The sequence below is a fragment of the Ambystoma mexicanum genome, chromosome 5p, assembly GCF_040938575.1.
Source record: "Ambystoma mexicanum isolate Mex_15411 chromosome 5p, UKY_AmexF1_1, whole genome shotgun sequence".
Lineage (NCBI taxonomy): Eukaryota > Metazoa > Chordata > Amphibia > Caudata > Ambystomatidae > Ambystoma > Ambystoma mexicanum.
Genome location: NC_090930.1, coordinates 307,617,384 through 307,632,213, shown reverse-complemented (window position 1 = coordinate 307,632,213; position 14,830 = coordinate 307,617,384). Strand labels below are relative to the sequence as shown.

General features: G+C 48.9%; 1 protein-coding gene across 2 annotated transcripts in view; it reads left to right on the top strand.

The window, feature by feature from the left end:
• Window positions 1-14,830, top strand: part of MTM1 (myotubularin 1) — a 1,347,122-nt gene that overhangs the window by 1,205,111 nt on the left and 127,181 nt on the right. The gene's annotated exons all lie outside the window — the stretch shown is intronic.

Sequence of the window (14,830 nt, the reverse complement as noted above, 5' to 3'; positions counted from 1 at the left end):
GGTCCCCAAGGGAACTGCACATGTTTCTGCCTAACAACGCGGTACCAGCACCGTTTTGTAGCACAATACAGGTACTTTTCACTGCATAGTCGGCCACTCTGGACTCGGTCATTATGTACGTTGTTGCCACACGTATTAACCCCCTTCCGGGTCCTGGAGCCCCTCTGTTGTCTGTTTACATTCTCCATGTTGCTAGTCACGCATGCCTGCTCACCGCACCCCTTACGCGCCTCGCATATGTTACAAGCATCTGCTAACTACAAGCTCTGTTAATGCCCTTGTGCCTCGCCTAATAGTTCATCTTGTAGCTCTGTTTAGCATACCCACACGTGACTGTGTCGGTTGTCTCTCAGTGCCACCTCACGCTCCTAGCCTGTCTTTCTATTGTGTATCACGCATAGCCTGGTCTCCATACCTCTCCTGGTCGGTTGCCATTCCATGCCCCGTGCCTGCGTACCCTGCTTGCTGTATTGTTTTGCTGCTGTGCCTTTGGTCGGTTGTCACACTTTGTTGCCTACTGCATATGCCCATGGCATGCCAGTCAATTTGTATTGTCTCTTGCATACACAGATCACCGTGCCTCTTTTGACCGGTTGACACTTTAGGCCTCCTGCACTTGTACACTACTAGCCAAGTTGAATTGTTTTTATTATGCCCTATAAGTCAATTGATTTTTTTTTCCTGCCTAGCCATCTCACCGTGCAACTATAGCCTGCCTCTCTTGCCTACATTTGTACCATGCGTGCTATCCAATCCTACATCTTACTGTACCTTCCGAGCAAACTGAGACTGACTTGCTGTTCAGGTTAATAATTCTCAGTCCACCTATACCTCACCTTCACAACTTATCCTCTCATGTCATTGCACCAAAGCCTGCATACCTGTCTACACTACATCTTGCCATACACCTATTGCTCACCTTTCAGGTCCTAACCTGGTCACCGAACTACACTACCACCACACCGCTCATCGCCTCGCCTCCTGTCACAACTAGCACATCAACATCTCCCGAACCTTCGCTCACCTTCACCATGACAGTCCCTAATCCTTATCTTAATGCACCGGCCCTCTGGCTACTACTTTTGCCACCAAACCCACCCCTAATCAACCATGCCCCACCCTCATTAGAGATTCCAGACTCGGTTCACTCTTGCACCAATTACCTCACCACCAAACTACAACAATCAATAACACAGTTACCCTAGCCAGTCACCACACTGTGCCGACCCTAGGTTTATTGAACCTTGTGGCAAGTCCTCGATCCACTCTTTCTCAGGCACACTCCATGGCCAATGGTCCCACATTGCACCACAACACCATGTCGACCTCTCCAATCCATTTTACCATGTACCTCTTCAGTCAGAAACCAAAGGCTAGCCTCTAGATGTCGTCATTGGTCCTACCACACGAACATTCCTGCAATTAATAAAATGTCCAACTCTAGTGTTAACAAAACCACAACCCATCTGGATCCAAAAATGGATGCTCCCCTTCATGCTCACAATGCCACCACTCCTCCTAAACTCAAAGGTGCGCTCATCAACGCACACTCCGTCTCCACCCATGCCCTAGATATTGCTGATTTCATTGTCTCTGAAAACCTTGACTTTCTAGCAATCACAGAAACCTGGCTGCATGCGGCCTCCGGCCCCACCTTGACCTTGGCCATCCTGAGAACTATGCCATCATCAGGTGCGATAGGGACACCAACCAAACTAAGGGGGGGGGGGACTAGCCTTCATATTTAAGAGCTCACTTAACCTCAGAGCCAACAACAACCTCCGGCTACCATCAGCGGAATTACTGTCTATTAAATTGCCAATCTCACCTAATCATACGGCTACCGTGCACCTCATATACAGGCCTCCTGGCCCTACCTCTTCCTTCATAGAGGGCATATATTTATTTTAGCTACTAGCACCAAGCCCAACTCCCAAATTATTATACTGGGAGACCTAAATCTGGGCTACAAGGATGCAAATGACGCCAAAGCCATCGACCTAGAAAGTGTCCTAGATGACTTCGGCCTTACCCAACATGTCAGCGAGCCCACCCATATCAAGGGCCGCACTCTTGACTGGATTGCAGACATGAACTGTGCACTCAACGTTACCTCTGTGTCTCCATGCGCGTGGTCTGATCACCACAAAATATCATTCGAAGGGATTGTGTCCTCCGACGTATTCCTTATCTTAATAGATTACATTCCAACTTGCTGGCTTCGGAAATTTTTTCAGTAGAGGGCGCTGCGCGTCGACCTTCCTCGAGCTGGTGTCCCTCGACAGCCTCCGTCTCGGCGCCGACGTCATCGTGCGTATAAATAGACTTGCGCAGCGGTCATTGCTCAGTTCCATTTTTCCGTGCTTCGTGAGCCTCAGAAACGTGTTGCTCAGTTCTTTCTTCAAGAAGATTCAACTTATTCTTCGAAGATATTATCTTTATTCAATGGCTTCCTCATCCGAACCGTCGACCCCACGGTCCACTTTAAAAAGTGTTGTGATTGTGGGAAGAAAATGTCATTGACAGATCCTCACAGGATCTGTTTGTGGTGCCTCGGATCGGAGCATCACTTTTCGGAATGCAAGGACTGTATGTCCATGACGGCGAAAGCCTTGAAGGAGCGTAAGGGGAAGCTTGAAAGAGGTAAGACTCTTAAAACGTCTACTCCCTCGAAAGTTTCTTCGGCAGAGTCGAGACATTCGTCTCCTCGCCGTCACAGGAAACATTCCCGTTCAAGGTCTCGAAGCGGTTCCCATCAGTGTTTGAGATCGAAACACTCTCCCTCTTCTTCGTCGTCTTCTGTCTCCCCGGAAAGGGTCACCTGCCCCACTAAACACAGCTCTCCAGCTAAGTGGGAGGAATTCCGTAAAAAAATGCTTAGCATCTTCGAGAAAGCGGCCTCGACCCCCTTGGAGACGGCTAAACGTGATACCCTGGGTGAAAGACCCGAAAAATCAAAATGCCGCGGGTCGTTGAACCCGGCGAAAGACACTACCCGAGAGTGTCATGAACCCTCTAGTAAAGGCAGTAAATCTGCGCCATCGACGCCGTCGTCGAAGGTTTCTTCAACTCATAAATCGGTGTCATCGACGCCTTTGTCGAAGGGTCTGTCGAAGCATAAATCGGTTGCATCGATGCCGTCTTTGACGCCTATGTCGCCGCCCTTAAAAGACAGACCTACAGCTGTCACTACATCTCAGACAGTAGAGGTGTCGAGGACGTCGAGGATGCCGTCGACAACCTCGACGACTCAGAGTAGGATTCCGATCCTCTCGAGTACTTTGAGGCCTCTTCTAACTTTTATGACGCCCTTTTTGGGTTTGTCGAAGCCTTTGACTTCCAAGTTGACAACTTCAACGTTTTCTCAACGGATGACAACCAATTTGGCCCCCTCTGCTCTAGAAATGGGTTTTATACTATACCCTAGGTCTGATAACTTTAGAGCTTTGTCCTCTATATATGAGGAAGGGGAGGATTCCGACCATGAGAGACCTGTTGGTTTACAAAGGACCACAACACCTATAACAGAGGAATTTATCTCTGAAGAGAACAGGTTAAAAGATCTTCAAGACTCTTAACATAAAGCAAGTGGTTTAGATACTTATCCAGAAGTAGAGTTTGCTAAACCAGACCCTGGGAGCATGCCGAGACCCCTTATAGGGTTCTGATGGCAAGAGTAATAGAATTCATGGGGTGGTCTACACCTACACCTTCTTTTCAGCAGGATGACCTTACTGAAATTTTAGTTAAAGATCCACAGGAAGATCCTGTTGTTCCTTTTCATACTGCTCTGCAAAGAAAGATCTCTGCTAATTGGGAAACCCCTGAAGTTATCCCTGCAGTTAACAAGAAACTATCTGCCAAATTCAGGGTATGTGCTACAGATCCTGAATACTTAAGCAAACATCCAACTCCAGAGAGTTTGGTTGTACAAGCAGCAACTTCATCAAATGGTAGATCTGCATACCCTACTATTCCACAGGACAGGGACGATAAAAGGTTTGATGCTATGTCAAAAAAAAGTCTTTTCGGCATGTAGGATGGCGCTTAAATCTATTAACGCCACTTGCACGCTTGCAAGATTCAGCCATACACTTTGGGAGTGTGCTTTATCTGCGGCTGACTGTCTCCCTTAAGGAGAGGAAAGGGAAGCATTTTTAAAACTCATTAAAGATGGGAAAGATGCAATGTGTGAGTCCCTTCAAACTGGCATTGATTCTGCAGTATCAGCAGAGCCATGGCGGCAAGTACCACAATCCGCAGATTTGCGTGGTTGCAGAAGTCTGGTTTTGCTCCAGATGTACAAGCTAGACTTTTGAACATGCCCTTTGACAGCACTTCTTTATTTGGTAAGAAGGCTGATGACTGCCTGGAGAAGTTACAAACATCCAAGGCAGCAGCGAAATCTCTTGGAGCTGCAATCCGACAGACTCCGAATCGCCCCTCAGGAACCTCCTGGAGGGGTAGGTCCTTTCGGTTTTACTCTGCATTCGGAAAAGGCAGAGGACAGCCAGCTCAAAGGGGCCAGAAACGATTTACCCGTGGTGGACGGGGAAAAGGTACAAAAACTGCAGCAGCAGGTGCCGCTTTACCCTCGGCATCTGCGTCAGCCGCTTCTAAACCCCTCTGAGGTCTCTCCTCACAAGACACCAGTAGGGGGCAGGTTAACTCAACCTGCGGAATGGCAGGCTATTACGTCAGATGCTTGGGCATTGGAAACAGTTGCCCAAGGTTACTGCCTGCCCTTCCTACACACCCCTCAGAGTCATCCACCTGGGAACAACTTTTTGAAGTTTCCAGACCCGCTCCTTATGCAGGAGATTGTAGACCTGCTAGTTAAAGGTGCCATAGAACCGGTACCTGTAGCGGAGAGAAACAAGGGTTGGTATTCTCCCTACTTCCTAGTATCAAAGAAGGACGGAGGACTGAGACCCATCCTGGACTTGAGGGAATTGAACAGATTCCTCAGGAAAGACAAGTTCAAGATGCTAACCCTTTCTCAGATCCTCCAGGCCCACCAGCTTCATGACTGGTTGGTATCTCTGGACTTTCAGGATGCACATTTCCACGTGCCAATCCATCTCAAACACAGGAAATACCTGAGGTTCACAATTGGAAACTCTCACTATCAATTTCGAGTTCTGCCATTTGGGCTGACCTCCGCTCCGAGGGTCTTCACCAAGCTAATGTCTGTAGTGGCTGCAAGTCTAAGGAGGGAAGGGATCCACGTCTACCCCTACCTAGACGATTGGTTGATCAGAGCAGTATCTTCGGAACAAGCTCAGATCCAGCTAGATTATGTCTGCCACTTCCTTCACAAGCTGGGCTTCTCCCTCAACTTAAAGAAGTCTCAGATGATACCATCACAGAGACACCAGTTCATTATAGCAGTCCTGGACACTTCACTGGGGAAAGTCTCGCCACCAGAGGTGAGGGCTCAAGATATTCTACAGCTGGTCACCCAGTTTCAAAATGCCCAACGTCTACCAGCCTTTGACTTTTTGAGGTTGCTAGGCCTCATGGCATCCTGCATCTTCCTAGTGCCAGAGGCTCGCCTGAGAATGAGATTCCTCCAGTGGGCACTAAGAACCCAATGGTCGCAATTCGCAGGAAGAATGTCAGATCTCCTTCAAGTCCCGGACAGAGTGGCTCGAGACCTTCAGTGGTGGGCCTGTCAGGAGAACATCTTGAAAGGAGAACACTTTAGGCAACCATGGCCGGAGATAACAGTAGTCACGGATGCCTCACTAACAGGGTGGGGAGCCCATGCCAACGACTTGACCATCAGCAGTCGTTGGTCTCCATCAGAGTTCAGACTACACATCAACCTGTTGGAGCTGAGAGCAATCAATCTGTCATCTGTACAGGGAAGAATGTCCTAATAATGACGGACAACACAGTGGCCATGCACTACCTCAACAAAAGAAGAGGCGTAGGATCACTGCCACTGTGCAGAGAGACGATGCAGCTCTGGTTTTGGGCAATTCAAGAAGGAATCTCTCTATCGGCAGTTCACTTAGCCGGAGAGAAGAACTTGACAGCGGACGCTCTGACAAGGCAGAGCACAGTATCCCACGAGTGGGAGCTAGCTCAGGAAGTCCTTCAAGAGATCTTTGCCCTTTGGGGAACCCCTCAAGTGGCTCTGTTCGCCACCAGTATGAACAGGAAGTGCGATCAGTTTTGTTCAAGGGAATTTCCCCTGAGAGGAGCTCTAAGGGACGCGTTCGTAGTAGACTGCGAGTTTCCACTTCTATACGTGTTTCCTCCAGTCCCTGTCATTCTTCAGATGATCAGGAGGTTGAGAAGATTCCGGAAGACTATGATCCTAATTTCCCCAGATTGGGCCAAGAGAACCTGGTACCCGGACCTTCTGGACATGTCCATCTGCCCTCTGATTCATCTTCTGCAAACAGAGTATCTTCTCTCGCAGAAGGGAGGTCAGGTTCTCCATCCAGACATCAGAACCCTCAACCTTCACGCTTGGTTTCTGAAAGGTTGAGATACAAAGATTGGGACCTCCCGGATGACGTCATGGAGGTGTTGCTTTCAGCCGGAAGGCCAGCAGCAAGACTTTATATCGCTGCCGTTTTGCAGCTGGTGTAGAGAAAAGAATATCGAACCCTTTTCATGCAGTGCACCAATGGTGTTATCTTTATTGCTCTATTTGGCGAATTCAGGTCTTCAAGTTGGTACGATCAAGGGCTACCTCGCAGCGCTGTCAATCTTTAAGCGCACTGCGGAGGAGCCATCATATTTCAAATTACCCCTAGTAATCCAATTTCTGGAAGGGTTAACTAATGTCTATCCCCCAAGGCCGTTCCAAGTTCCCTTGTGGGACTTAAATCTAGTCTTAAATTTTCTGATGGGTATTCCTTTTGAACCACTCCATTCTTGTTCATTAAGATTTCTCACCCTTAAAACAGTCTTCCTAGTGGCTCTAACATCTGCCAGAAGAGTGAGCGAATTACAACCTCTATCTTGCAAACCTCCTCGTACAATTTTTCACAAAGACAAAGTTGTTTTACAAGTGAAGCCTAATTTCCTCCCAAAGGTGGTATCTGAGTTCCACATCACTCAGAAAATAACCTTACCTTCATTCTATCCTCCTCCCTGTTAGGCAGAAACCTGTGCAGTTCTCTCTGGGACCACTGCAAAAGATTTAAGACTACAGGTGGTTGGCAGTAAACCCAATTGGTAGCAGTCTGTACCGCCCAGATTTACCTGGTAGCTGTGGCTGAGCAGTCAGACTTCTCTCAAGAAGAGTTAGGCAGTATACAGAGTATTCACAATAGGTCAAAAGAACACAGTAGAACAAGCAAACACTGACCAGAGCTTGGTGTAAAAGAGATATCATTATTTATTTTAAAACACATCTAGTTAAACACACTGGCACTAATATCAAGCAGTTCAAAAACACGGTCACTAAAAGATATACACTCCCTTCAACGATTAGTTAGACAAGTCTTAAGTAAAGCAACACTTATTTTCAGACAGCGGTGAGCGCTTAACGAAGATGGCACTCTAATCAATCGGTTTAAAAGGGAGAGAAAGGCAGAGCAAAGATAGGAACAGATCCCAACACTTTCGGAAGAACACAGTAGGAGAAGAAGGCAGGTTAAAACCCTAAAGTCAAAGTTACCAAGGCCGGACCCACTTTAAGAGGCTCCGGTCGAAATGTGTCCAAGGTCACACGGTTCAAAGGGCCCAAAAGTCTCACAATAAGTTCAGAAAGAGTTGGACCAAAAAGAAAGGGACCAGTTAGATGGTCAAGGCGGCCAGCCCAGTCCAGAAGGTTAAGGGATTATTGTTTCATTGTAGCAATCTTTAGAAAGGGAGGCCTGGCAGACACGGTACCTTAAAATGGTGAGAACGCTCCAGCGGGGGCAGTTGTTCCTGGCAGCGGTTGCAAGTCGGTGCTTCGTCCAGAGGAAGAGAGGATCTCGTCGGGGAGGAAAGCAGGAGTCCGTTGCACTGCCAGGGAAGAAACCAGCCGCAGAGTTCTCAATTAAAAGGAGCGGTCCTTTTATTCGCGGTCCAGTGGTAAGTGGCTATCCGGTTGCCGGGGTGCTTGGCACGGGCAATTCGACCACAAGCCGTCCTGGGATGCGAGAAAGAAAGGTAAACTGGTTGTGCCCACCAGTCAGAGGAAGGAGACTCTCCAGCCAGGATATCTCCTCTGTCGTTGGGAAGTGGTGAGTCGGTTCGGCAGGGCTCCACCGGTGGTGTCGTCGTAGCAGGCCGGCTCAGCTTCTCCCTCGTCGGATTTTCAGGTCCTGTGGCGACTTCTGAAGTTCCAGTCCCAAAAGCCCTGCTTTTATGCAGCACACCCCCATTCACTCAGCCTAGCTGTCAATCAAACATGCTAAGTGGTGAGCCGGCCGTCTCACCACTTGGGCCAATCACACAAGAGTGCGACTTGAGTTACCAAGGTAACTCAGTCCAGGGTGCCTAAACCCCCTCCCACACTCCTTATGGTACCCAGACAGAGTGGCACCACTTTTGGAGGCTTCTGTGGAGAAGCCCGCCAAAAAGTGGAACAAAGGGCTCGACCTTTGGTTTGGAGTTACAGAGGCGAACACAAACGCCATTTTAAAACCGAGTTCTGGCAGGAAATACCAACCAGTGAATTAATATTAAATAAATAAACCGGCAGTATGTTAGAGGCTATGTTAAAAAGTATTAGCCTCAAACAATGGGAAAATCCCATAGAGATATATTCGCAGTTGAATATAAAAAGTAGTATCCACTGCCACCAGCCAAAACTCGACGAGGGGGATCGGGACAGTGCCCCTACCAGTACGTCCACAATATGATGGTTTGTACTGGTTCTGTTAGTAATTTGGGACTAGTAAAGCCAATGGTGACTTTACATGCCCTGGGAGACAGTAGTCAGTCCCAGGGTATGGAGTGTATGGTGGGGGGTCACTATGACACCCCGGCGTTACTGCACGGAGGGTGCGGTGTAACACACATAGAAAAAACATATGAGACCCTATGGAGTAAAAGACCCTATAGCCCATGAAACACATTAACATTCAAAGGAACACCACAAATCACGTCCAAGAGTGGGAGAAAAAGAGTCTCACTCTTGGCAGGAGAAACAAACAAACTCCGGAAATCAAGCAAAGCTCCTGGGGGGACTCACTAGGTTAGGAAATTCAGCCTAAACAGAGAATTCGAAGGGATTGTGTCCTCCGACGTATTCCTCATCTTAGATATATCCTTCCAGCTCTGCTGGCCTCGGAAAAATTTTTCTCTAGGGGGCGCTGCGCGTCGACGTCCCTTGAGTCGATGTCCCTCGACAGCCGCCGTATCGACGCTCGACGTCATCCTGCCTATAAAGGCCGCGCGCAGCGTCCGTTGTTCAGTTCCGTTTTTCCGCGCTTACTCGGTGCCTCGGAATACCGTTGCTCAGTTCTTAGTCAGATTAATCCTATTTACCTCTAGTTATTCGATCCATACTTGATGGCTTCCTTGTCGGAACCGACAACTCCTCGATCCGGCTTCAAAAAATGTCGAGATTGTGGGAAAAAGATGTCGTTGACCGATCCTCACAGAAATTGTCTGTGGTGCTTGGGAGCTGAACAGCATTGTTCGGAATGCGAGGACTGTATGTCCATGACAGCTAAGGCCCTGAAGGAGCGTAGGGGGAAGCTGGAGAAAGGTAAGATTTTTAAAGCTTCTTCTTCGTCGACGAAGTCGAGACATTCGTCTCCTCGTCACCATTCGTGCTCCAGGTCTCGGAGTGGGTCTCATCACTCCTCGAGATCGAAGCACTCGAAGAGGAGGCGTCGAAGATCCCCTTCTCCGTCTTCCTCTTCCTCTGTTTCGCCAAAAAGAATCCCTTGCCCCACGAAACATAGTTCCCGGGCTGAATGGGAGGAATTCCGAAAGAATATGATGAGCGTCTTCGAGAAAGCGGCCTCGACCCCCTCGAAGACTGCCGAGAGCGATGCTCTGGTCGAAAGACCCGAAGGTCAAAAACGCCGCGAGTCGCAGTACCCGGCGAAAGAAACCTCTCGAGCGCGTTTCGAACCCTCGAGCAGGACTATGACCTCCAAACCTTCCTCGAAGGTTCCGTCGACGCCGTCGACGAAGGTCCCGTCGAGGTCGATGTCTTCGGCGCCGTTGTCGAGGGGACCTTCGACACACGGGTCTGTCGACTCGACGCCGGCCTCGACACCGGCGTCGACGCCAAGAAAAGTCACGGTGACCACACATCCAGTGACTATCCCCAGGCCCTCGACGTCAATGGCGTCGATATTGTCGAGTAGAATTCCAATTCTGTCGAGGTCCTCGAGGCCTCCACCTCTGTTTTCGATGCCACGCTCGAAGCCTTCGACGTCGGCGTCGACGACATCGACGTTTTCGAGGCCAATAATGACAAGTTCGGCACCCTCTGCCTTGGAAATGGGATTTACTCCCTTTGAGTTCAGAACAATTGAGAACTATATCCTCAATTTTAGAAGAGGGTGATTTGTCTGAACAAGACACATTTGAGTTACAGGGACCTGTAACCCCAGTTAGAGAGGAATTTTCCTCTGAAGAGCGCAGATTAAAGGATCTTCATGATTCTTTACATGAAGCCAGTGGGTTAGACACTTCCCCTGAGGTGGATTTTGCTAAGCCAGACCCGGGGGAGCATGCTGAAACCCCCTACAGAGCCTTAATGGCCAGGATTACAGAGTTCATGGGGTGGTCTGCACCTTCACAATCTTTCCAGCAAGATGACCTCACGGATATTCTTGACAAAGGCCCACAAGAGGATCCTGTGGTGCCCTTTCATAAAGCTCTTCAGAGAAAGATCATGACAAACTGGGAAACCCCAGATGTAATACTAGCAGTAAATAAAAAACTGTCTGCAAAGTACAGGGTATCTTCCACAGACCCAGAGTTTTTGTCTAAACATTCATCCCCAGAAAGTCTGGTGGTACAAGCAGCATCCTCTACCGATGTCAAGACGGCTTATCCTACAGTCCCACAGGACAGGGACGATAAAAAATATGATGCTATGGCAAAGAAAGTCTTTTCAGCATGTAGCATGGCGTTAAAGTCTGTTAATGCTACTTGCACCCTTGCTAGGTTCAGCCATACACTTTGGGAGTGTGCTTCTACAGCGGCTGACTGCATCCCGGAGGGAGAAGAAAGGGATGCGTTCCTGAATATTATACAGGACGGTAAAGACGCTATGTGCGAATCCCTCAAGACGGGCATTGATTCGGCTGACAGTATCAGCAGAGCAATGGCGGCAAAGTCCATCAACCAGGAGATTCGCTTGGTTGAGAAAGTCGGGTTTTGCCCCAGATGTGCAAGCCAGGCTCTTGAACATGCCATTCGATGGCTCTTCTTTGTTCGGGAAAAAGGCGGATGACAGTTTAGAGAAACTGCAAACTTCAAAAGCTGCAGCAAAATCCCTAGGAGCTGCAATCCGTCAGACTCCTTTTCGTCCCACAGGAACCTCTGCGAGGGGCAAGTCCTTTCGCTTCTACTCCGCATTCGGAAGAGGTAGAGGACGACCGGCTCAAAGGGGTCAAAGAAGAACTACCCGAGGTGGACGGGGTAGATATTCTAAAGCCGCAGCAACAGCAGGTGCCTCTTTACCATCGGCATCTGCATCAGCCGCCCCAAAACCACTCTGAGGACTCCCCTCACAGGACACCTGTAGGAGGCAGGTTGACTCAACATCTGACGGTATGGCAGGCTATCACGTCAGTTGCTTGGGCATTGGAAACAGTCGCCCAAGGTTACTGCCTGCCTTTCCTACGTATACCTCAGAGTCATCCACCGGGGATCAGCTCTCAGAAAGCTCCAGATTCGCTCCTCTTGCAGGAAATTTTGGACCTGCTAGAGAAAGGTGCCATAGAACCGGTACCTGTAGCGGAGAGGGACAAGGGCTGGTACTCCCCTTACTTTCTCATTCCGAAGAAAGACGGAGGACTGAGACCCATCTTGGACTTGCGAGAATTGAACAAATTCCTCAGAAAAGACAAATTCAAGATGGTCACTCTTTCTCAGATCCTCCAGGCCCTTCAGTTTCAGGACTGGTTGGTATTTCTGGACCTTCAGGATGCTTATTTCCATGTGCCTATCCATCTCAAACACAGGAAATACCTGAGGTTCGCAATTGGCAGCTCTCACTATCAATTTCGAGTACTGCCATTTGGGCTGACCTCCGCCCCGAGGGTCTTCACCAAGTTAATGTCGGTAGTGGCTGCAAGTCTAAGGAGGGAAGGGATTCACGTCTACCCCTACCTGGACGATTGGCTGATCAGGGCTGTTTCTCCGGAGCAAGCTCAGATCCAGCTAAATCACGTGTGCCATTTCCTTCACAGACTGGGCTTCTCCCTCAATTTAAAGAAGTCACAAATGATACCATCGCAGAGACTCCAGTTCATAGGAGCGATCCTGGATACTTCCCTGGGAAAAGCCTCGCCACCAGAGGTGAGGGCTCAAGATATTCTACAGATGGCTACCAAGTTCCAGCATGCCCAACGTCTCCCAGCCTTCGACTTTTTGAGGCTGCTAGGCCTCATGGCATCCTGCATTTTCCTTGTGCCAGAGGCTCGCCTGAGAATGAGATCCCTCCAGTGGGCACTGAGGACTCAGTGGTCACAATTCTCAGGGAGAATGACAGATCTTCAGGTTCCCGGCAGGGTGGCTCGAGACTTTCAGTGGTGGGCCTGTCAGGAGAACATTCTGAAAGGAGAACAGTTTTGGCAACCCTGGACGGAGATAACAGTAGTCACGGATGCCTCACTCACGGGGTGGGGAGCCCACGCCAACGACTTGACCATCAGCGGTCGTTGGTCTCCATCGGAGTCCAGACTACACATCAACCTGTTAGAGCTGAGAGCCATCAGACTTGCGTTGAAGGCTTTCCTGCCAGCTGTACAAGGGAAGAACGTCCTGATAATGACGGACAACACGGTGGCCATGCATTACCTCAACAAAAGAGGAGGCGTAGGATCACTACCCCTGTGCAGAGAGGCGATGCAGCTCTGGTTTTGGGCAATCCAAGAAGGAATTTCTCTATCGGCAGTTCACCTAGCCGGAGAGAAGAATTTGACAGCGGACGCTCTGAGCAGGCAGAACACAGTCTCCCACGAGTGGGAGCTAGCTCAGGAAGTCCTTCAAGAGATCTTCGCCCTTTGGGGAACCCCTCAGGTAGATCTGTTCGCCACCAACCTAAACAGGAAATGCGACCTGTTCTGCTCAAGGGAATTTCCTCCGAGAGGAGCTCTGGGAGACGCATTCATAGTGGACTGGGAGTTTCCGCTTCTTTACGCGTTCCCACCGGTCTCTGTCATTCCTCAAATGATCAGGAGGTTGAGAAGATTCCGGCGAACCATGATCCTAATTGCCCCGGATTGGGCCAGAAGAACGTGGTACCCGGACCTTCTAGACTTGTCCATCTGCCCTCCAATTCGACTTCCTCTCAGAGAGAACCTACTCTCACAGAAGGGAGGTCAGGTTCTCCATCCAGACATCAAAACCCTCAACCTTCACGCTTGGCTTCTGAACGGCTGAGGTACAAGGATTGGGACCTCCCTGATGATGTTATTGGAGGTGTTGCTTTCGGCAAGGAGGCCAGCAACAAAGTCTTTATACCGCTGCCGTTGGAACAGATTTTGCAGCTGGTGTAGAGAACAGAATATCGACCCATTTTCATGTGGTACACCAATGGTTTTGTCCTTCCTACTATATTTGGCAAATTCAGGCCTTCAAGTTGGCACCATTAAGGGCTATCTCGCAGCGCTATCCATCTTTAAGCGTACTGCGGAAGAACCATCCTATTTCAAATTACCCTTGGTAATGCAGTTTCTAAAGGGGTTAACCAATGTTTATCCCCCAAGACCATTCCAAGTTCCCCTATGGGATTTAAACTTAGTACTAACTTTCCTGATGGGTACACCTTTCGAACCTCTCCATTCTTGTTCGTTAAGATTCCTTACCCTTAAAACTGTTTTATTAATACCACTTAGATCTGCTAGAAGGGTGAGCGAATTACAAGCTCTTTCTTGTAAACCCCCTCATACAATCTTTCACAAAGACAAAGTTGTCCTGCAAGTGAAGCCTAATTTCCTCCCAAAGGTGGTTTCTGAATTCCATATCACTCAGAAGATTACCCTACCATCTTTCTATCCTCCTCCTCACCCGGGGAAAGAGGAAGAGAGGTTACACAGACTAGACCCTAAGAGGGCTTTAAGTTTTTACATTAGTAGACTAGCCAGGATAAGACAGGCAGACCAGCTGTTTGTAGGTTACGCAGGTCACAAGCTGGGGTTACCAATAACTAAGCAGACCATTTCCAGATGGATCTTTCTAGCCATTCTGCAATGTTATAAACTGGCAGGGAAAGAGCCCCCTCAAAACCTTAGGGCTCATTCGACCAGAGGTATTGCAGCTTCATCGGCCCTCAAAAGAGGCGTGCCGGTTAAAGACATATGTGCGGCCGCTACATGGTCGTCTGTCCATACCTTTTCACGTTTTTACAATCTGGATTCCTCCTCCAGTCAAGAGAATAGGTTTGGAAGGGCTGTACTGCATTCTATTCATCAATAGAAGACAGCGTGAAGTCAGTACTCCCTCCTCCGAATATAGAATACTGCTATGGGAGCCTATCTAAGATGAGGAATACGTCGGAGGACACAATCCCTTCGAAGAACAAGTTACTTCTTACCTTGTAACGTTCTTTCGACCGGATGTTCCTCCGACGTATTCCTCATCGACCCTCCCATCCATCCCCGCAGTTCTACTTCCCTTGTTGTTGCAGCTTATGCTCCTTCAGGGTGATTAGGCTAGTCCAGACAGTAATACTGTGGGCTACAAA